The sequence below is a fragment of the Gekko japonicus genome, unplaced genomic scaffold, assembly GCF_001447785.1.
Source record: "Gekko japonicus isolate JY-2015 unplaced genomic scaffold, Gekko_japonicus_V1.1 scaffold2011, whole genome shotgun sequence".
Taxonomy (NCBI): Eukaryota; Metazoa; Chordata; class Lepidosauria; order Squamata; family Gekkonidae; genus Gekko; species Gekko japonicus.
In genome coordinates this window covers 70,906-95,248 of record NW_015169843.1, presented here as the reverse complement: position 1 = coordinate 95,248, position 24,343 = coordinate 70,906, and positions in this window count along the sequence as shown.

Below are 24,343 nucleotides of genomic sequence, written 5' to 3'. Positions count from 1 at the left end.
GAGAGAACAATAGCAGAGCGGATCCTAGCCCGCACCAACCAGAGGGCAAGGTCCGCGGCCGAGAGCCTATGAGACTCTCGGCCACTGTAAATAACCAATAGGGTCACTAGGGGGTGTGTTTTGGTGGTGGGTCCTGGGCATATATACCGGCCTGCGTGCCGGGGTTCCCTGTCTTGTTCTTGATCTAATAAAGTACTTTGCTGAATCACTCTACGTTTCCGAGTACTTTTCAGGTTGCATTCATTTTTCTAGTATCAATAATGCTGTAATAATATCTTAATATTATTAGGCTGTTGTCGAAGCTTCCTTTTCTATTCTGTCATGGCTTCTTAAGCTGTAAATTGCTGTGTGGACCTTGTTCTGGACAGAAAGATGGGATATGGCCCTGCAGTTAGTCCTGTGGGCCCGCTACGGAGGGGTATGAGAAGAGCCTGCAGGAAGGGCCCTGCAAGCGCCGGCTCTTCAGGATCCCAGGGGCCTCCTTTCCAACCCCGCTTCCTTCTTGATGAAGTAGTAGAATCAATAGGACACACTCCTGTGATCAATGGAATCCCCAGGCCTGAGTCTGGAAAATTCAAGGACTTTGTTACATCTGCCAGAAGCCTTGCTTGGAGCCAGCTGGGAGACATACGAGCCACGGGCCTGAACTCCAAGTATCTTCCAGGACTGAAAGATGAGGATATTTTGCATGGTCCTGACGGTGCTTTTGTGCAGCAAACTGTAGCCTGGCCTTTTCTCCAGGAAGACAAGATTTGCAGGAGCTTTGCCGGGTCACTCTGAGGCTCAGGACATCTACCACTCTGTCTCTGACCAGCTCACAACCAGGGCATAACAGTGGCAATGGCTGTACACCATTGTTAACCTCTAGCACCTATGAACTGCCCTACTGGACCAAGGCAAACATTCTTCTAGCCCAGTCCTCTGTCTCCAGCATGCCCCAAACAGGAGGAGGAGGAGGAGGGGATTAGATTTATACCTCGCCCTTCACTCGGAGTCTCAGAGCGGCTTGCAAACTTCTTTCTCTTCCCCTCCCTGCAACAGACACCCTGTGAGGCAGGTGGGGCTGAGAGAGCTCTTTAGAGGACTGCTCTTTCGAGGACAGCTCGTCAGAACTATGGCTTGCCCAAGGGGAGGTGTGGGGAATCAAACCCACTTCTCCCAGATTAGAGTCTGCGCACTTAACCACTCCACCAAACTGGCTCTGGGAAGCTTGCAATCCATGGGGATTGATGCTGCCTCCACCTGTGGATGACTCCTTTAGGCACCAGGCCTTATATGCGTGGATAGGACCCTGCTGCAGCCATTGGGCCAAGCCATTGTTCAGCCACCTGAGCTAGCAGCTGCCCATCTGTGGCCAGTTAATTATTAGTTGTGTAAAGAACCAGTTTCTTTTGCTCCTGATGAACCTTTTGCCAGTTAATTTCATCATGGATTACCGCTTCACTGGTAAAGTTCTTGAAAAGTGCGCAGATGGAGAGTGATTTCAGCAAAGCGTACTTTATTCAATCAGGAACAAGACGACTTTGGCCGGCTCGCAGGCCGGCTTATATTCCCTCAGAACCCACCACCCAAAACACACCCCCACTTCCCGATAGGTTCTTTACAGTGGCCGAGAGTCCCATTGGCTTCTTGGCCAGGAACCTAGCCCTCTGATTGGGGCGGGCTAGGATCTACCTGGTCCATTGTCTCTAGGAGCGAAGCTTGAGGTTTGTCTCTGGAGAAGTCTGGACATGTCCGGACTTGTTAGGACTTGATACACTACAGTTCTTATGACATTTATGAACCTGCCCAGGCAGGTTCGGGTGCTGCCGCCGTCTGAGATTTCATGATGGCAACCCGGGAGGAGAGGACCTTCTCAGCAGTGGCACCAAAGCCCCGGAACTCCCTCCCCTGGGAGGTTCATCCATCCCCTTCTGTGGCCCTCTTCTGCCCGTGGGTGAAGACTGTTTAGTTTAGGCATTCCCTCAGTGATCTCTCATTCCTACACAATGCTTTAATTGCTGTTTTTCTGTTTTGTGTGTATTTTAGACTCTGGTTTTTTAAATTGTTTTAATGATGTGCGTTTGGAGGGGAGGGGTTGATTTTAATGGTTTTTAAAAATGTGATTTTTATCATGTATGTTTTAGTTGCTAGCCTCACAGAGGGTCTTGCTTAAATACAGGACTACACATTTAGTAAACAAATAAATAAAATCTATCCTCCAAAGCAGGTGAGTAGCAGCAGTCCCTCCTGCCAGCATCAATCAGGCATACTTTGGATTGTGTGTGGGGGGGAGGATCCGTGAAGCAGCCACCGCTGAGAGCCACGAACGTCTGGATCCTGCCTCACTCTTTGCTGTGGCCAAGGAGGGTGCCGGAGAGCAGCAAGAGACGGCCCCTCCCGCTTTGCTGGCCTGTGGGGGCTTCTCTTTCGCAAGGCCACATCCCTGAGAGCACAGAGGTCTGTGGGGATTTTAGGGTGGGATTCTGTTTCTTCACGAGGACGGCAGCAGCAGGGCAGGCAAGTCTCCAGACCCATCAGGGAAACGGCTGCCCTTCCCGGCCAAGGTGACATTGTTAAGTATGACACTTAACTCGGAGGAACAGTTCAACAAGTGATTTCAGCTTTACTTCAGTGATAACAGCATGAAGGCTCAGCCTTGTAGGTGCTAGACCAGCTAGACGACTTCCATAGGCAAAACGGCAACTTATATACAATTCTGGCTGAGATAGCCACACCTACAATGTTGCACAACAACCAATCACATTAGGTTTGTTACATCCAATCACAGTCGTTACATAACGTCCAATCAAACCCATTCCCTCCAGAATACACACCATTGGTCAGTATTTACAATCCGCATAATGAGCTATGGTAGATCAAGCTTTTACCATTATGTCTCTCAAGACATAACAGACATCTTCCATGAAGGTCTAGACCAAGGTCCCCAACGTGATGCCCGTGGGCACCATGGCACCCGCCAACAACTCCGGTGCCGGCCAAGTGTCTTTAGAAAGCGGGCAGAGGGGCCAGGTGGGGCTTTTGCCCAGCCAGGCTTCTGATTGGACGTTGGATATTTGACTGGCTGTGCAGGTTTTGTAAAATGTTGCTTTGGCAGCAGCTGCTGCCACCACCCCCCAGCACACAAGGAGCTGCTCCACTGTGTGGCTGAAGGGAAGTGTCAGCTGCGCTGCCATATTGTTTATAGGCCTAGAGTTCGCCTGCCTGACCTGTGTGCAAGTTGCTGCCACATTCCTTCCCTCTCGCTTCTCCCCTTGTTATCTCTGACCTTGTCTTCATGCCTGTGTAGTGTCTCCACTTTAATTAACCGTGAGACTAGTTTAGTTTCTCAGTCTTGGATCGGATGGGACATCGGTTACTCTTTCCTGCTGGCGGGAAATGGGCCGATTGGCCCACAGGTGGGGGGGGACCTCTTGAGTTTTCTATATTACTATATGCTTGTTCCATGCTTGCCATTCCTAACAGTGACCATGTTATTGCAACCATACTACTGACAATAAAGCAAAACCTTTCTTGGAAGTGTGTGCTGTGGCTGTTTGGCTGTGGGTCCTGACCAATGTTCCCTCTAAGCTGTAGAGTCCTGTGAGCAAAACTTTTACTGCGTGAGCTACTTGCATTAAAGTTGTGAGCAAGCAATATGGCTAGTGCATAAATTAGTTTGCTCTGGAGCCGTCCTTCCTGAGCTAAGACAAAAATGGGTAAGCCAGAGGCTAAAAAACTGTGAGCTAGCTCACAGTAACTCAGCTTAGAGGGAACACTGGTCCGGACAGGGAGCTGCGTCAGCAGCCATTTTCTGACAGGCTCCACCTCCGGCAGCAGCCGTTCTGTGGAAGCCATTTTGCAGCTGTGCATACCACGCTATGCCAGAATTCAACAGGTGACCACAGGAAGGAGGAGGCTGGGGACCCCAGCCTAGACTGATACCTTTGGACTCGGCTTCACCTGCCTCGGGCCCTGATTTTCCAAGGATCATGTGACCCGTGGAAATCTCACCCCAGGAAACTCCCCCTTTTCAAGAAGCCATTTCCATGCATTCATTGTTCAGTCAAGGTGCAGTCAATGGCCATGCGCCCATTCCTAGGAGCTGAAGGCACTGTTTCCCCACATCCACACAATATGTAATTGGGCTGTTGGCTGTTGCCCAAATCATCCACTGTGGAAAACTGTTTATGTGCCACTCCGGCCTTTTCCTCTTGCAACTCCCAAGTGGTTCTAATTTTCAGATGAGAAAATCATCCCTCTTTATAACAAAGGTATTGATGCAGGCCATGTAACCTTAATGACTTTGGGGTCCTGGGAAATGGAGGTCCCAGTCCTTTGAGAGGGAGGCCCAGAGGCAAAAATGTCACTGCTGCTGTGTGAATGTGTGTAGATACAGTTGCACTAAGTATACATTGAGGGATATTCTCTGTTAGTCAATGCAAAACAGCAAAAATAGATGTGTTTGAAGCAGGGGTCATTTCGTAGAAAAAGAGCTAGGGGAACTCATTAGCATAACTCATTAGCATATGCCACACCCCCTGACATCAGGGGCCCGGCCGGCGGGAGTGCGAGGAAGCCCCGCCAAGGCCCTCCCTGGCCCCAGGCAGGCAGGGGTGGGGAGAGGCGGGGAGGAAGCAACTTACCCTCCCTCTTCTCCTGCCTCCTCCTGGCTGAATGAGGGCTGGAAGCGGGGCGCCCGGAAGCAGGGGGAGGGGCTTTGTCATGTGCCCCACCCCCCTGCACCTCACCCGGGGGAACTGCGTTCCCCCGCGTTCCCCCCCGAAATGACCTCTGGTTTGAAGTCATTTAATGTATTTTTTAGTGCAGAACAAATCACATAAGTGCTTGTCAAATCATCCCAATGCCTTTTTACTCACAAGCCAGGAAATGGGATCAGTCATGGAGGCCAAGGGTTGCCAGCCTCCAGGAGGGGCCTGGAGATCTCCCGCTTTGACAATCTCTAGCTGACTGAGATCAGCTCCCCTGGAGAAAATAGTTGCTTTGAAGGAAAAACTCTGTGGCATTGGGCCATGCTGAGGCCCCTCCCCTCCCCTCCCCAAACCTCTCCCTCTCCCGGATCCAACCCCAAAGTCTCCAGGCATTTACCAGCCCAGATCTGGCAACCCTATGGAGACCAGAGCTCTCTCCCCCACCGTCCCAAAGGGTCTGCTCTCTCAAAGAGGTTCCCTCTCCCTCAGTAGTGACCACAGCAGCGTTCTCTATGGCTACTGAACACCCACCCGTTGGAGAGACAAGGGAGCTGTGGAGGGAGGCTCTATATACGGCTGAGACATCACAAAGCATACCTCTCACGGGTATGAAAGTGGAGGCCAGGCCGTATCCTTAGAGGTGGTGTGGGTGGACTGGTCTGCTGCAAGTTGAGACCCACTTCCCTCCACTGGAGAGAATGGCAGCCATTCATTTGTAAGGAAGAAAGCAGGGTGGTGCACCAGGGGCACAAAGGGGTCGGGGGCAAATCCTGCCCCCCCATGGCTGATGGCACTATTCGCAGGCCTCGTTTGGCCCCTCTCGGCTCCGGCCTCCCTTTATCCCGGAGAATTCAACGGGAGGCCCTGAAAAGCCAGCCAGGCCAGATCTGCATATCCCCGCCCTGGAATGCCAGGGTGAGATGCCACACATGGCAAAGAGAATTTGGGCCAAGCCCCTCTAGAACGTGGCTAGTATCCTGCCACCTTCACAGTGAGCTCCTGCGGGACGGCTATGAGAAGAGTGCTGTCTTCTGCCAACAGCAGCTCTCCACCCTTCCAGAGCCACTCAGCACCACTAAGCGCCGACCGGGCCACAGAGACCACAGAGACCGCAGGCAGCCAGAAGGAACCCAGAAGGACGCCGAGGACACCCTCACAGCATTTTAAAAATGCATCACTGGAATCAAATGAATGACAAGAGGCTTTAAGGATCAGGGCAGGAAAATGATCAAGAAATCCATCGTTCATCTCAGGTTGGAGAAGTCACCCGTGCCTGCCTTGAGACGGGCTCCTTTCCCACTTGCCCCCCCTTCTGATGGTGGGCCCATCCCAACCCCCCTTGCAGGGGACCTGCCAAGCCCCCTCTTCTAATTTGCCCTCACTCCCCCCCCCATTTTTCTTCCTTACTGGCCGGCCACGTTGTGGAGCAAAAGTCATCCGGAGTGCCATTCCAAAGCAGTCCCGGTCAAAGAAAGGTCAGCTGGGGGAAAGGAGCGAAAGAACCGGGCACCCGTCTCCTCCCCAGCTTGCCAGAACCCCTCCGACAGAAGGGCAGCCCCAGGACTTGGGGGGGGGACAGCGGCCAGTGTTTGGGAGGCACCTTCCGGGCGTGGCCTGACTCCTCGCGATCACCTGCGGCGCAAAGGGGCCGGAATGGGGGATGCAGCTTTTGTGTCCCCAAGCCCGCCTCCGTGTGGCACAAAGTAACGAGGGTAGACACAAGGAAAACAAAGAAACGGCTTTAACAGGGGAGCGCTGGGTTTAGAGCACACGCGCAGGTCTAAAGAGGGCGTTTCAGTTTTTATTTATTTTAATTTTTACATTTATTTTTATTTAAACTTTTTTTTTTACCCCGCCCTCCCCGCAAGCGCTCATTTATACCCCACCTTTCTCCCCAGTGGGGGACCCAAAGCAGCTGACATCCTCCTCCTAGCCTCTGTCCTCACAACAACCCTGTGAGCTGGGTTATACTGAAAGTGTGCAGCTGGCCCAAGGTCACCCGGCCAGCAACCATGGTGGAGGGGGGATTCGAACCTGGGTCTCCCAGAGACTTATCTGATTCTCTAACCACTACTCCACCACCCCTCTTTTTTCGCTTCGGGTGTACAAAAATCTTTCAGGCCTCCCAGATACTTTCTGGTTACAAGCAGAATGGGTAACTCTGGATGAAGAGTCAGTCTCTCAAGACCACCTAAAGAGAAGGGGACTGGGAGCATCTCGGGGGGGGGGTCAGGATTGAGCCTGCCCTCGGACCCCAAGGCTTGGAACCAGCTGTCCAGACACTTGTTGCGGCTTGGGCTGCCAACCTCCAGGCAGCACCTGGTGATCACCCGCTATAACAATGGCTTTCCGGATGACCGAGATCAGTTCCCCTGGAGAAAATGGCTGCTTTGGAGGACAGGCGAAACGACATTGTACCCTGATGAGGTCCCCCCAGACCCTGCCCCCCCTCCCCCGGAGCTGGCAACCCGAGTGCCTGTGTCACGAGGAGAGGCCAGGCCCCAGGCAGCTTCGGTGGGCAAAGTGCCCCTTCTCAAGTGATCCTTCATCTGTTTCCTTTCAGGGGAGGATGGCCCGGACAGCTGAGTGGCTCATTCGCTTGGCCTCTTGGATCATCCGTCTTGCTCTAACCCTATTTGTGTCTCCTTGGGAAAAAAAACGAGGGAAATAAAGGAGAGTGAAAAATGAGCAGTCCTCCTCCCAGAGGCCTTTGTTCACCAGCGGTGCCTGTGAAAGACGCGCAGAGAAAAATGAAATGAAAGTGGAACTCTCCCCCCCCCCCGCCTTTCTGTCCATCGCAGGGTTGCCATGAGACCAGAATGAACCCCCTTCTTCTCAATAGGGCAATGCCTCTGGGAAGGGAAAGCTCATTAGGGTGATGAGTTGCTTCTGTTCCCTGCTTTGGCCGTGGCCCACTGGACGCCACTGCTTCCCCCTCCCCCAGCCAGTTCTTATTTTGAACTTTCCAGGAGTACAATTTGTGAGGGAGGGGGGGATATACTCCAGGGACAGCTCCCTGCCCTAACCTTAACCAGAAAGAGGCTGCAGTAATGCCCCCCCCGCTACCCACCTCAGCAGGGGTAGGAAGCCCACCCTCCAAAGCGGCCATCTTCTCCAGGGGATCTGATCTCTGTAGTTTGTAGTTCAATTAAAAGTCTGGGAGAACCCCAACCTGGCCTGGAGGTTGGCATCACTACAAGGAGCATTTTGGGCCATTCTAAAAACGTCTCCGCTTCTGTGGGAAAATTTGAACACTCTAGCTATAATCACAAATTAATCTTTCTCCAAGGAGGGCCGGAAGCATCTGTGGTCCTTCCCCCTTCCCATTCTATCCTGCAGTAACCCTGAAAGGTAGGTTAGCAAGAGAAAGAGAGCAACTGGCCCAAGGTCACCCAATATGCTGAGTGAATTTGAATCCAGGTCTCGACAGTTACAATATAGCACGTATATCCATCTAAATTGCCATCACTCCCAACTGGCACTACGGTCGGGTGCGAAACATCTTCTGGTAACACCAGGCCCGAAGGAGGCTAGGCTGGCCATTACCAGGGCTAGGGCTTTTTCGGTGGCGGCTCCTACCTGGTGGAACGAGCTCCCGGAGGAGATCAGGGCCCTGCGGGACTTAATGGAGTTCCGCAGGGCCTGCAAGACGGAGCTCTTCCACCAGGCGTTTGAGTAGGAGCCGCCACTATGGTACCATCATTACCTGGCCCTGGAGGAAAGAACGCCGGCATTGTCCGGAGCAGAGGACACTGAGCTAGCAGAGCAGCAGCAAGTTTGTCATCGTTGTGGAATACCTGGAGCACTTTATATTTATATTTGTAATTTTGTAATGTCGTATAATGTTTAAATGCTTTAAAAATGTTTTTATGTGTCGGCGTATGCCTGTCTGTGACCCGCCCTGAGCCCGCTCTTGCGGGGAGGGCGGGCTATAAATCGAAATAAAATAAATAAATAAATAAATAAACTGCCCTCACCTGCCTTCATTTGCCCTCATCACCATGAAGCCAAATCCGATTGGCTCTGTTTTTCCATGTGTTTTTACTTGCTGCCATCCAGTAACAACTTTGGAGCAGATGTAGTGCCATGACATCATCCCCATTCATTGTGTAATCCCGAACTGGGTGGGATCGTTTGAAAAAGGAGGACACAGAAACAGTCCAGGTGTGTTTTTTTTGGGGGGGGGACTTCTGCCCTACCCAAAGCAGTAGCTATTCATAGCAGCTTTGAAACCAAGATGATGGCTTAAGTGTGAGAATCCAAACTAGCAAACAGCCCCTCCATACATGCCCCATCACAGTCTCCGGGTGGTAGCAATTCAACTGGGAACTTTTCAAGGTGCTTTCCTACAGCGGCAGAACTCAGGAGGGGTCCCATTTCCCAGCCTTACTCTTTCAGCATCACACTGTCCCTTTTTTCATTCTCCCTTTTTTATTAAATACTGGGTTCTAGACGCATTGCACTGATCAGCTCTAGTTTATTCAGTAATTTCAGCAAACTACAAGACAAGATTACCAGGGCTGGAGCCCTGCTTATAAGCATGCAAAACACCACACCCAACACACACACCCACTCCTAGTGATAGGCTACTTACATTATACTGGCTCCGGTCACACGGGCAGGAAACTGCGGGGGGGGGGAAGCGTGGCTGTTTGCCCCGGGGCAAACGAACGCGCGGGTTAAGCGATTAGACCTCCTGTGGAGGTTCTGTGGAGGTACCGTGGGTAGGGAGAGGTGCCGATCACAGGACACGCCTGCACGCAACGAAGAAGCGCACGGTGCAGCAAACTGGTTTTCTTTTTTTGTGTACACGACGAATGAGCATGCTCCGTTGGGTGCGTGTGTGCATCCATGGAGACTTGGGGGGGAAAACCACCTTTTTCGCAAGGGGACATGGGCGGGCGCCGGATGCCACCGGAAACGCGATCAGACGCCCGCCCTTGCCTCGCGGTTTCCGGAAACTAGTACCTCCGAGGTACTAGTTTTTTGCTGCGTGTTTTCGGCAGGAAGCCTTGGTTGTGCCACGGAAGCACTACGCTTCCCAGATGTGCCGGTGAGATCGCGTCCGGAAAATCCGCCTGCCTTCCGTCTCTCTTGCGTGGCTAATGTTCCGTGTGACCGCAGCCACTGTTTATCTGTAGGTTAGCTCCTGGATCCAGGTGAGTTATTGTTCTAGTGAAGCAAGCTCAGCCCATTCTAGGCACAGCTAGAGGAAAGGCTTTATTTTATTTTATTTATTCAAATTTATAACCCACCCTCCCTGCCAGGGCCGGCTCAGTAGAATCAGTAGAAAACATTTAAAATAATACAATAAATAATTTAAAACAGTATTAAAACCAGATTACAATTCCATAATACCATAATAAGTGCTAGATTTGATGGCTACCATTGACTTTCACTTCCCAAGCCAGCCCAAGTCTTCTGTAGTTGTCTTTCGGTGTCTTTCCAATGGCTGCCACAGGCTGTTAATATAAGTTCCAGCGGCAGCAGGGCTTCTTAGTCTAGTTGTTAAGGGTGGCGGCGGCTCCAAAGGCTTGGCAGAAGAGCTCCATTTTACAGGCCTTGTGGAACTGTAATAGGCTCTGCAGGGCCCTGATCTCCTCTGGGAGCTCCTTCCACCAGGATGGAGCCGCCACCGAGAAGGCCTGCGCCCTGGTTGTCACCAGCCTGGCCTCCTTAAGATCCAGGAGGTCCAGTCGGCTCTGGGCCCCTGAACGCAGTGCTCTCTGGGGAACATGTGGGGAAAGGCAGTCCCTCAGGTATGCAGGCCCCTGACCATAAAGGGCTTTAAAGGTAAGAACCAGCACCTTGAAGCAAATTCAGTATGCTACAGGCAGCCAGTGCAATGCCTTAAGCACAGGTTGGATGTGTTCCCGCATGGGGAGGCCCAAGAGCAGCCTGGCTGCAGCATTCAGCACCAACTGAAGCTCCCAGATTTGGATCAAGGGTAGCCCCATGTAGAGAGCATTACAGTAGTCTAGTCTCGAGGTGATCATCACATGGATCACTGTTGCTAAGTTGTTGTGTTCGAGGAAGGGAACCAACTGCCTGATCAGCCAGAGATGATAAAAGGCTGCATAGGCAGTGGCTGCTTCCTGGGCCTCCATTGTTAAGGAGGCGCCTAGAAGCACTCCCAGACTCCTAACCTCCAATGCGGGCCCCAGAGGCACCCCATCAAAGGTCAGGAGTGGGATCCCTGCCCTCGGACCGCCCCGACTCAGGCAAAGGACCTCCGTCTTAATCGGATTCAATTTCAGCCAGCTTAGCCTAAGCCAACCAGCTATGGCTTGTTACGCCTGGTCTAGAACTTCTGGTTTGGAGTCAGATTGACCACCCAACAGCAGATAGAGCTGGGTGTCATCCGCATAGAAGAAGAAGAGAAGAAGAGATTGGATTTATACCCCGCCCTTCACTACCCAAAGGAGTCTCAGAGCGGCTTACAAACTCCTTTCCCTTCCCCTCCCCACAACAGACAACCTGTGAGGTAGGTGGGGCTGAGAGAGCTCTTGACAGAAACTGCTCTTTTTCAAGGACAGCTCTTGTCAGAACTATGGCTTGCCCAAGGTCATCCAGCCAGGTGCCAGTGGAGGAGTGGGGAATCAAACCTGGTTCTCCCAGATTAGAGTCCGCGCACTTAACCACGACACCAAACTGGCATACTGATGACATCCCAGCCTATGCCTCTGGGCAATCTGGGCAAGGGGGCGCATATAGATGTTAAAAAGGATTGGGGATAACACTGCCCCTTGAGGCACTCCACACTCCAGTGGGTGCTTCTGGGAAAGTTGATCCCCCGGTGCCACCCTTTGTCCCCGAATTTGGAGAAAGGAGGCAAGCCACTGCAAGGCCAGCCCCTGGACCCCATTGTCGGTGAGGTGGTGGACCAGTAGCTGATGGTCGACTGTGTCGAATGCTGCCTACAAGTCCAACAGCAGCAGCACTGCCGATCCGCCCTGATCCAGATGCCTCCGGAGGTCATCTGTGAGGACGACCAGTGCTGTCTCCATCCTGTGGCCTGGGCGAAAGCTGGACTGGAAGGGATCTAAAATGGAAGCGTCATCCAAGAAGCCCTGCAACTGTACAGCCACAGCCCTCTATTATCTTGCCCAAATAGTTCGTCAATTAGGCTGGGTCCAAGGATGGCTTTTTCAAGAGAGGGTGAACCACTGCCTCCTTGGGAGCACCAAGGACCCCCCCTCCAAAAGGAACTTGTTGACAATCTCCCGTAGGGCCCCTCGAAACCCCTCGTGGCCAGCTTTAATTTGCCACGAAGGGCACGGGTCAAGGGAGGAAGTAGTAGGGCGTACAGTTAGGATCAACTTGTCAACTTCCTCTAGGCTGAGCGGGTTGAAATGATCCATAACCAGACTAGAAGACGTGCATGGAGCCTTGAGTTCACTCACTGTATCAACTGTAGCGGGGAGGTCACGGCGGAGCAAAAAGACTATCTGCAAAATGGCTCGCAAAAGCCTCACAGCCAATATCCAGTTCCCAAGCATTTGGCCTGCCCTGTGGCAGAACAGTTATAGACTGAATCGTTCTAAATAATTGGGCTGGCCATGAGCTTAGGCTCAATACATAACACCCTTGCAAAGCCATGATTCTTTAAGAACATAAGAAGAGCCCTGCTGGAACAGACCAATAGTCCATCGAGTCCAGTGGTCCATCGGTTCCTCTGGAAACCCAACAACAGGCCATAGAGGTCGAGGCCTTCCCTTGATGTTGCCTCCTGGCAACATCTCCTGCCCCAAATGTGGAGGTTCCCCTCAGCCACCATGGCTAGTAGTCACTGATAGACTTGGCCTCCATAAATCTATGTACTCTCCTTTGAAAGCTGTTTATTCCTGTGGCCATCACTACTTCCTCTGGAGGTGAATTCCACATTTTAATCACTCTCTGTGTAAAGTAGTATTTCCTTTTGTCCATCCTGAACCTACTGCCCATCAGCTTCGTTGGATGCCCTCGAGTTCTACTATTTGGGGAGATGAGGGAGCGGTGGCGCAGGCAGTAAGACGCCTGCAGTAACAACATCAGCGAACAGCCACTATGGCTGTTCGAGACCCACCGCGGCCGGGGTGAGCTCCCAGCCCTAGTCCTAGCTCCCACCCACCCAGCGGCTCAAAAGCGCAATTGCAAGTAGACAAATGGGTACCTGCCCCTAGGTGGCAGGGGGCACCCTCCTCCTGATGGCGTGCGCCAGGAGTGTTGGCGGCGGTAGTAGTAATGGTGGCGGTGGTAATGGCAGCGGCGGAGCAGTTTGTGACCTGAGGATGCGGCGGCGACGGAGGCTGGATGGAGGTGGAGCTGTGGTGGAGTGACGGCATGACGACGCAGCGCGGCGGAGCCTGAAGGGACGAAAGCCGTAGCTGCAGTTGGAAGCGGCCGCATGCCGGAGGAGTCCATCGGGGGGGCAAGCCAGCTGGAGGAAGTCGTCGGCCCATCCTGGGGCGCCGAGAGCAACATCTGAAGCCCACCCAAACAATAAATAATGCACCGCTTGGGTGCTGGTAGGCAGCCCCTCCCCCATACGAATTGTGGCCCTAGGGAGGAATCAACTAGTATATATATGTAAACCGCTCAGAGACCCTCCGGGGTCAAGGGCGGTATATAAATCGAATGTAATAAATAATAAATAAATAATAAAATTTCTGTTTGTCAACTCTCTCTATCCCATGCATAACTTTATAAACCTCTAACATGTTCCCCCCTTAGTTGTCTCTTTTGAAAATGGAAAAGTCCCAGACTCTACAGCCTTTCCTCAGAGGGAAGGTGTTCCAACCCCCTAATCATCTTGTTGTCCTCTTCTGTACTACATATTAGCACTTTCCAACTCTCCTATTGGGTGTGCTGTGCACTCCATCAGCCATTGACCCATCAACCGCCACTCAAGAATACTTGCATGCCATTGGCTGGGTGCTGGGTCCGCTCCTCTCCCCCACCCACTACCAGCCTAGACACTCTTCCCTGACAGTATAAACTGCCAAAACGGCTGTCCCTCCTGACAAAGACACTTCTCCTGCTTGGCTCATGTGGGACTAACTTTTCCCTCAGTGGTTGTTGGTGTAGGACCAAAAACCCGGGTGGGGCAAGTTGGGAGAGAGCTACAGTCTCCCCGTCCCACACTTAGGTCTCGGTCATACACGCCAGGTCCACTTTTTGTTCTGTGATGATGTCCCGAAGGACTGTCGTCTTATTGTTGATGGACCTGGCGTTGCACAACACCAATGATGGAGAGGGGTTCCTCATCCTAGCCCCACTGCTGACCTCCCTCGGGATGGGGCATAGGCTGCTGAGGTCACCACAGCAAATTTATGCTGAGTGCCCAAGGCCAGGGCACCCGCCCACAGTCTCTTTCTAGAACTTGTTGTATTTATTTCTACAACAGGCCTTATTCCTAGTAGAGCCAACAGTAGAGACCTGGAAATGCCAATGAAAACATTTAAAAGAACAAACTAGAAATGAAATGGGGAACATGTGGCCATCCCTGAGCATCCAGCCACAGGGCCCTCTCTGCTCTCCTGTATTTCAGGAGTGGATTGGGCCCTCGTACTTGGTGGTTGGTTTTTGTTTTTTTTTACAATATAGTGAATGTTTGCAAAAGTTGTTTGTCACGCCCAGGGAATAATGGGTCGGGGCAATCCTCATCATGGAGTGCATGGGGGTGCTTAAAGTACCATCTGACAGGCTTCATGTATCAGGATATTACCCAAAGCTCCCTAATTAGGGGCAAGTGGTTTTCAAATTCTGGAACAAAAAGCTGTTTTCGTTGTAATTAAAACTTGATTCCTTAAGGATAGATCACATACATTTTTATTTCAAGCAGCATCTTTTTTCTTTTTCTTAAAAAAAAAAAAAAGCTTTAAAAACTAATTTCTACATTTAGGAAATGGAAGCCTTTGATCAGCAAACCCAATCTTTTGTAAATAAAGCTTCTCTGTTTCCCCGGGAGAAGTGCCAGGTCCTGAATACAAGGAACACTCCGCAGCTTTGGCCTCCTTGGTGCAGGCACACAACACCCTCCGGTGTCCTGCTAGAGAGCTGATTCTCAAGGCCTTGCCCACACAGAAAACTCCAGCTGCAAGCGAGGCTCCATCACAGTGGTGCCACGGTGGCATGCGCGGTGTGACTGTGTAAGCCAGGCTGCACAAGACCACCTCCCCAAGTCTGCCACAGAGATGCAGGGCCATTTTAAAGCCTTTTTTAAAACTTTAAAAATCCCTGGAGGGGCTTGATCCTGACGGGGGCCATGGAACGGAGGGCGAGGGCTCCTTCTCTCCCCCCCACACTGTTTTTAAGAGTGTGCAGCCATTTTGGCTCCTGAAAATGGCCTGGGGGGGAACAAGAGCCCTTCATCGCCCCGCATCACAGTCCCCAGCAGCATCAGGCCCCCACAGCGATTTTAAATGGCACCACTTCCTTGTGGTGGACTCAGGGATGTGGCATCATGTAGCTTGTCCCTGTGGTGTTCGGCAATCTGTGATGTGAGGTACCAGTACCACAGAAGAAATCTGTCATGCTTCTGAACAGGTCATGATAGAAACTCCTAAAATTATGCATCAGGTCATCCAGCAAAGCTGCTTGGCAGTAGATTCAAAAGTATTTATTATATTATATGCCCAGGTGGCCTGTGGAACTCATCGCAGCAAGGTGTGTAGTGGTTTTTATGGCTTTTAAAAAGGCTTAGACAGATTTGGAGAAGAGAGATATATGGTCAACTATCAGCCCTGTTAAGCCAAAAAAATTGAACCTCCATGGTCATGATGGATGTAATCTGAAAGCAACAGCACATACAGGGACACAGCAGTGTATACTGCTGTGTCCCTGTATGTGCTCTTGCTTTCAGTTTACATCCATCTAATCAGGAAGCAAACTCAGATTGGTGGTCCACAGAGAAATAGGTGCAGGGTTCCTTAAGGTCAGGCAAGTCTTCATCTGACACAAAGATTACATCTTTTGGGAAGTAAGTTCTAAAATTTCATGGAGGGGGGGGGTAGTAGGACCATGCCTGAGCTGCCCGAGTTTGGGAAACCAGACTTTATTGTGAGACCTGCGCAGCCAGTGGGGCAATCGCCCTGGGCCCGCGTACAGCAATCTGTTCGTTCTTCCAGATGTCAGGCAAAGTTCACACAGACGACATGCAATGAGTTAAAATTTAACAAATGGGTCTGGCTGCTGTGATTGAATCTGTCACCGGATGTGGGACACATTCCGGAAGACCTGGACAAATCCATCTCCCAAACCACACAGCTCCTTCGCTTCCGGGAGGGCATCACCCCTAGGTGGACTCCTCCGACGGCCTCCCCTCTCCAGACCGGAGGTCCCCTCATCCGAGCACTTTGTCTCCAGCGCTATTTCCAGCCAGATGCTTCTGGGAAAGCCTCACCCCGCCTCCTCCTCCTGCTTGTCCTCATCAGCTGGCATGCTGGGGTAGGCTGCATCTGAGCATGGAGGCTCCATTTAGTTGCCACAGCTAACAACCATTAACCGACTTCAGAAGCCAGTTTGGTATAGTGGTTAAGAGCACAGACCAGGTTTGATTCCCCACTTCTCCACATGCAGCTGCTGGTATGAACTTGGGTCAGTCATATGTTCTTTCGGAGCTGTTCTCTCATGCACAGTCCTTGAAAGAGCTCTCTCAGCCCCACCTACCCCACAGGATGTCTGTTGTGGGGAGGGGAAGGGAAAGGGATTGTAAACCACTCTGAGACTCCTTTGGGTAGTGAAGGGCCATGGGGTATGAATCCAATCTCCTCCTCCTCCTCCATGAATTTCTCTTGAACTCTTTTAATGCCATCTAAAAGAGCAGGCAGCACCCTGTCTTGTGGCAGTGAGTTCCATAAAGTCATATTGTGTTGGGCAAAGGACTTTTTTTGGGTGGAAAGTTGTCCTGAACTTGCTGCCAATCAAGATCTCTCAAGTCTCAAAGTCCACCCAGAAGGTGAACAGAAATATTTTCAAGTTGTATGAAGCAACCAGATGTTCCTGTCATTATATCTCTTCCATTTTCGTAGACCACATGCGGTATGGATATGGAATATGTGCATATGCACACAAAAGTGTGCATAGGTAAAGGTAAAGGTTCCCTTGCTCGAAAGCCAGTCGAATCCAACTCTAGGGTTGCGGTGCTCATCTCTGTTTCAAAGCCGAAGAGCCAGAGCTGTCCGAAGACGTTTCCGTGGTCATGTGGCCGGCATGACTAAACACCAAGGTGCACGGAATGCTGTTACCTTCCCACCGACGTGGTACCTATTTATCTACTTGCAATTTCTTGCTTTCGAATTGCTAGGTTGGCAGGAGCTGGAACTAGAGATGGGAGCTCACTCCGTCATGCGGCACCCGGGTCTCGAACTGCTGAACTACTGACTTTCCACAGCCTGCAGTTCAGCGTCTTAACCACTTGAGCCACCGCAGCTCCTAAAAGTGTGCATACCTTGAGCAAAAATGCTCTACAACTGTTAAGCCAACATGACTGATCTTTTTTGGGGGAGGGGTTAGTTGGTGTGTATATGCAGTCTCTAGACCACTGTCTGGGGAATCCTGTGCCTCCCCTCCCCACCCCCCACCCCCACGGAAGAGATCTTGCTTTTGGATGATTCACGGTGGACTGTGGTTTTAGTCTGGGGTTGTGTTTTCTGGTGTGAACTGCCCTGACTGTAGAGCACCCATACACAGACAGGGAAGAATGGTTTCTTCTGGCTCAGGGAACGGTCACAGGAGTTGGTGGTGGTGCCTGTACAGGAGCCGCTGTGGCGGGAGATAGAGACAGTGAGTAAAATCCAAGCCAGATCCCAGAGATCCCTGGAAGTGTGCAGGGGTTGCTCAACACAACCTCCTCAAAGCCGGGAGAGGGTTCTGGGGCTCTGAGGCTTCTCTGCCTTCCAAGATGGCCAGCAAAAACAGCATGCAGGACCCAAAATCCTGGAACTGTGTTTCGTTTGCAAAACGCACAAGAGAATCCGGGACAGGATTTGTTCTAGTGCAGAGAGCACACACCCGTCAGGCCTTCCCAGAGGACTTTCGGCAAGCCAGGCCCCAAACACGAGCGTGGCTTTTTAGTAGTCTGAAGAAGAGTAAACCCTTCAGGTCCCGCACCCTTCTCCAAGTGCTCTTCTGGAGGCTCTTCCATGGCGACGGAGGGCTCTTGCAGGTCCCCTCTGCCCTCCTCAGATCCTTCTCCTCCTCCTCGGCATGCAGGCGAGAGGAGCTGGTGATGAGCAACGGGCTGGTTCCGAACGCCGAGGCCGGGAGCACAGCTTGCCAGAGGGGCTATCGTGGTTGCAGAAGGAGCTGCCTTGGGGCTGTTCCAGCGGCAGCAGTCCCATTCAGTGGGTGGAAGCGGGGATGTTTGTGTGTGTGTGTGATGGGTGAAGCAACCTGGCGGCATCAGGGCCACCAGCACTTCTGTTGGCGGCGGGGGCGGGGGGGTGTCGCTCCTCATTGCTCACAGCCCCGGCAGCCAAGAACAGGTCCGATAGCAGAACCAATACAAGACCCCATTTGCCAGGAAGCATGGGGTGATTCACGGGGAAGCTGGCAGGAGGGCCACTGGGATGGACTCCAGCAAAGCCTGGGCCACGTGGACCCCGAGGGCTGCATGGAGCGGGGCTGTGGGCTGCGCAAGTGGATCTGGCCCTGGGACAAGCCAAGCAGAGGGACCCCGTGGCACCCCAATCCAGCCCTGCGGAGACACTCAGCTCAGTGGGGCGAACGGTGGCATTTCCTCACCCACTGCGTCCTCCCCCAAACTGCCAGCGGTGCAGGAAAAGACAACTCGTAAACTGACGCCAGTCACTGTTGCTGCCTGGTGATGGGTCTGAGCCAAGTGGCCCTGAGGCTCTGGCAGAGCTGCTAGAGCTCATTCCAGTTTGTTCCTGGCCCACCGGGTGTTAGATCGCGCTAACAAAGGACTCGTAGAGTGATTCAGCAAGTGATTCAGCTTTATTGGAAGTAACGAACAAGCACTCAAACGCATTAAGAAACCAGAACAAGAAACTGTGGGAGCTATGCTCCTTTTAAACATAACCGGGCTAGTGTAGCCACGCCTATTTACAAGTAACAACCAATGAGATTGCTTAGTTAAGGACCAATGGGAGTCTTTCCCTCGCAGGGAATAGTACAGTTCTGATTGGTCGCTGTTGCAGAGCGACCAATAGGAAGTCTGTTCAGAGGAGCCCTGGTTTGGCTCGAAGCTCAACATGAGAGTCCTATGAGGTGATTCATGTAATCGTTGTCAATACATTACACCGGGAAACGTCCCTGTCATTTCAATGGCCAACCCGCTTCTGGTGGTGGGCAGACAACCGTTCCCCTCTTGCCAGTCCCAGTGCACCCTGCTAGCGGGTTCCATTTGCACATGCTTCCTGCAGGCAGCAAGGAAGCCCTCTGCCGGCACGGCCTTCTGGAGACAGAGCCCCTCACAAGCAATGTTCCCTCTAAGCTGTGGAGTCTTGTGAGCAAAAATTCTACTTTGTGAGCTACTGTCATTAAAGCTGTGAGCGAGCAATTTGGCTGCTGCATAAATTAGTTTGCACTGGAGCCATCCTTCCTGAGCTGAGACAAAAATCTGTGAGCCGGAGGCTAAAAAACCGTGAGCTAACTCACACTAACTCAGCTTAGAGGGAACACTGCTCACAAGCGGCCCTGGCGGGGAAGCCGAAAACCCTCCAGCTCTGCCAAGATTGCCATGGTGCCGTCGCCTCTCTGCTTGCTTCTCCGGTCTCCTGCCTGGGACTGCCCAGGAGGCCTCACCCAGCAAAGGGCAGCTTCTCTGCCTTCACATTTTTCACTTGGAGGAGGAGAGTCCCAAGGTTTCAGTGACACAAGCTCCCTCCTCCCCCGTGCATGCGTGTGGGTGGGGAGTGGCTCACCCCAATGAGGGGTTGCTAGAAGGAAGGAGGCGTGCCCAGCGTGCACTGCCAAGAAGAGGCAATAAAAGCTTCATGAGGGAACCGGATTATTCCAAAAAGCACAAGATGAGACAGCTTCCTAAAGAAAAATGCCACATTTAGCTGTAGACTGGCAGTCCTGGCCCAGAGGGTTGGGGCTTCTAAAACTCGCATCCTGCACTTTTAGACAGCAAGTTTGTTGGAGCTTTCTTTATGAAAAATTGCAATTCAGCAGAGTTAAAAATACCTTAGCAATGCCAGAGAGCAATAATCAGACTCAGAGTCCATGTGTGTTTAAAATATAAAAGTTTACTACATTTCTAGCATAGGGAAAGGTAACTGGGAGGAAAATAACAAACAGAGCTATTCCCTACATCTTCACTCTACAAAAGACAGACTAGAAGAGGCAATGGCTACTCTCACACACGTTTCTTCAGAACAGCAAACAAAGAGGGGAAGAGAAGCCATAAAATGCAAAGACACTTTGACACTTTGCTTCCAATCAAGTTACTAGAAGAGGGATGCTTTTCGCGGGCTTGCAGAACTAAGCTAGCATTGGCTTATGCAAATACACGTGATTTCCTGTAACAACCAAACAGACATTTAACCCAATACACACTGAGTGTTTTTATCTTGAAATACCCAACAAAGTTGCTAGCCCTCAATCTCACTCTGACACACAGCTGGGATTCTACATCTCCTCTCCGGGAAGTGCGCTGAATGCACTGGCAACTGGGAAGGGCTTTGTGCTTGTGAAGGTCAGAGGAGAGCAACCAAACTCACCTTGTGCACACGCAAACTAATGAAGAGATGGGACACGTTTTCTTCCTGTCTCCTGCCTGATGCCATTAGAGGTGCATTGACACGTACGACCGCCTCAAGCCCCACAGGTGCTACTCTATCAACCCCTCCACACAATGGGCTGATTCACCTGACAACACTGGATGACTCGGGACTCAGGTCCATTTCATACGTGCACATGTTCTTCACACGAAGGCCACGTAATCCAGTGATGTTTTGTACATAATCACTATAGCTCTGCTTCCGGAGGTGTTCAATGATGGATTCCCACATGTGGTGCAGCCTTGAGCTCAATTCCTTTTAAGTGACATCTGTGCCTACCACTATGGCCCCAAGCACAGTTCCATACCAGGAAGAGCAGGATTGTGTCGCCTGTGCAAAGTGTGCAGATTAAGCTCACTTGCATGATTTCTTTTGCAAAATTAATTTTGTACCGCCCTGCTGGCAGTCTGCTTCAGCCACCCTTGTGGCTTCTGGGAGTCATTGTCAGGTTCCCCGTCAAATTACTCTTCACACACACTTTCTTTGGCGAAAGTTTTTTTAGAAGGTATCAGATGTTCAGGGTTCAAACTTGTTATGTATTACCTTATGTAGATCGCCTGAATGGAGAATGAGCCTGAGCTTCAGTTACAAGCTCCATAGATTCTCAGGCCAAGGAGAGCGTCCCGCCTGAGAAACTGCCTGAGCCAACAGGAAGAAGAGGAGAACACCACCAACTACCAACCACCACCATAGGGGTGCCGGTAGGTCTCCCCACCCCATACAAATATGTGGCCTTAGTCAGGGAAGTAAAATGGTGACAAGCACCGAATTGTAAGCCGCTCAGAGACCCCCCTGACAAGGGGGTTCGAGCGGGATATAAAGTTGAATGTTAAATAAATAAATAAAAAATTCCCAGCAATGTTCCCTCTAAGCTGTGGAGTCTTGTGAGCAAAAATTCTACTTCGTGAGTCACTGGCATTAAAGTTGTGAGCAACCGATTTGGCTACTGCATCAGTTAGTTTGCTCTGGGGCCATCCTTCCTGAGCTAAGACAAAAATGTGTGAGCCAGAGGCTAAAAAACTGTGAGCTAGCTCACACTAACTCAGCTTAGAGGGAACACTGATTCCTAGTATCCTAAAATCAACAACCTGATTGGCTGATGTTGTGGAACAGACCAATCAAGAAAGACTATGGCTTTCGGCGGGAACAAACCCTATTGGTCTTAAGCGCTCACTCATGATTGGACCTTAGTATTCTAGGGGTGTGGTTTAGCTAGTTCCAAATTGTATATAAGTTGGGATTGTTCTGCGTGTTTGTTGTGTTCTGAGCTGAATAAAGAAATCACTTTTGAGGAAAAGCTGCCTCAAGCCCAGTAGATAATAAAACTCTTTTGTCAGATCTGAAATAATAAGGCGGGAAAGCCAATGTATAACTAAAACCCCACATTCCATTCATACATGTCAGCACCACTAGCCAGACCCTGAGAGAATATATGGTCCGCCCCTAGCCAAACACAGACTGGTCTTCAAGGACGCTCCCGTGAGAAGAGCCATCTTTGAGGTGTCATAAAAGAGTTACCAAAGCAAAACTCCCTCATTCTACCAGCTACTGACCATTCACTCCCCCCTGTAGAATGCACTGGCAGGCAAGGGCCAGCGATAAGCACACCGGGTTAACTAGCGGCTGGAAGCAGAAGCAAGGGAAAGAGCAGATAGCCGTGGGTTCCAATACAGCAGGCACAGTAGCTCATATGGATACAAACACAATAACTCAAAGGCCCGAGCCTGACAGTCATCAGACATTCCACCCACAGATGTGTCCAGTTGTACCTTCTGCTGCCCGTTGCCTGCACATCTTGCTGTGTGAAGCAGACCCTTCGGACAGCAGCATAAGCATGACGGAGAGGCCTACGCTACAGGTGGGTAGGAGTGGTAGCAAGACCTGTGGCCAGTAGAGGCCAGGTGATAGCCGAAGCATTTAGTACCAGCTGGATCAAGATTGGATTCTCTCTCTCGTGGTCCAAGTGACACCTCGCTTTGTCCCAGTACCCCTCTACGCACCTCCTCAAATGTGGTAGACTCTCTTCCCACAGTGTGAAGACATATACAAATCCTCTACCACAACACATGTAAAAAACTCAGGAGTTGCTAACGTCCACTAGCTTAGATGGATTGTTAACAGAAATGCCATGTAATCCTTTCCTGGTAGTAAGCCCCATTCAAGAGGCCTGAGTAGGATTCTGAGTAGACCTGCTTAGGATTGCTTTCTTAGAGAAAGGCCTGGAGGAGGAGAGGTAATATGTCTCCATGTACCAAGCGCAGGGAACCAACCACCACTGACTAAGGTCTGGCAGTCCCAGGTTGGTATCCCCCACTCTGCCACGAAAGCTTGCTGGGTGACCTTGAGCCAGTCGTTTACTCTCAACCTAACTGACCTCGCAGGGATGTTGTGAGGATAAAATGGAGAGGAATACAACTTAAGCCATGTTGGGGGGAAAGGCGGAGAACAAATGAAGTAAATAAGTAAACCATAAAATGGTCCTCACTTACTTATGAGGGCCTGGAGACATCTAGATCCTTTAGACCTGGATCCCACTCAGTCATGCTCATGATAATTATAGATCTTTGTGATTAAACAATTGGCATTACAAGCTCGGGAGCCACAAGGAAGCTCTGTTTGGAAATTCCCCCCCCCCGGGTTCTCTGAGGCCCCCGACAGGTCAATGGCTCTTGTTCCCCTTCAGGAGAGCCCTCGTTGGGCCATCAGGAGGGCTTTCCCCTCCATTTCTGTTTGGGTTACTCTACAAAGCCATGTTTTCCTGCATAACGGAGGAGCCACCCAAGTGTGCATGGTGCAGCTTTCATCATCTGTGGGGGGAGGGGGTCAGCCACTAGACCGTTAGATATAATAATTAATCTTAACCTTTACTTTGCAGCTGCTCTGCACACCTAATCGAATTTCTTCTGGCTTCTAGATCTTTAACAGGCACTGGCTGTGCATGTTCAAAGTTTTGTCTGTCCAATCAGGATGAGAAACTTTTTAAACTGGAAGGGTAGTCTTCTTCGTCTGTTGCAACATAATTAAACAGGAGCCCAGTGGCACCTTAATGATTAACAACATTTGTTCCAACCTGGACCTCAGCGTTCCTATTCCATGCTGCAAGTGAGCCTGCAATTGCACCCAAGGCACTGCAACCCCCCAATATATTGTGGGCCTGGGGTCAGAATCAAGGGGCTTTCCTTGCTCTCACTTCCAGTAGGGGTGATTGCCCTCCCTCCGTCAAAAGGTGCCACCACCTCGTATGCCATACGAGAAGGAAGGGTTTAGCATAATTTTCTCCTTTCCACAGGGAGAACATAAGAACATAAGAGAAGCCAGTGTTAGATCAGGCCAATGGCCCATCCAGTCCAACACTTTGTCACGCAGTGGCCAAAAATACCAGGTGCCATCAGGAGGTCCATCAGAGGGGCCAGGACACTAGAAGCCCCCCACCTGTGGCACCGCCCCTCAAGCACCAAGAATACAAAGCATCACTTGCCCCAGACTGAGAGTTCCTATCTATACCTTGTGGCTAATAGCATTTTATTTGCCACAGCCTGTGTTCCCTTTTATCAACCTGAGATTAGCTTTCCACCACTTAAAAGAATCTTTCTTACCTTTTACAGCTTCCATTACTTTGTTTGTTAACCATGCAGGCTTTTTTCTATACCTATTTGTGCCTTTCCTAACCTGCGGTATATACATTTTCTGAGCTTCTAGGATTGTAGTTTTAAATAGTCTCCAAGCTTCCCCAATGGTTTTGACCCTTTCTGCTTTTCCTTTCAGTTTCTTCCTCACATGTTCCCTCACATCAGAGAAGTTACCCCTTTTAAAGTTAAAAGTGGTTGTGTCAGTCTTTTGGGGCAACTCCCTATTTATACAAATGTTGAACTCAATAACATTATGATCACTGTTCCCAAGCGGTGCAATCACTTTTACATCTCT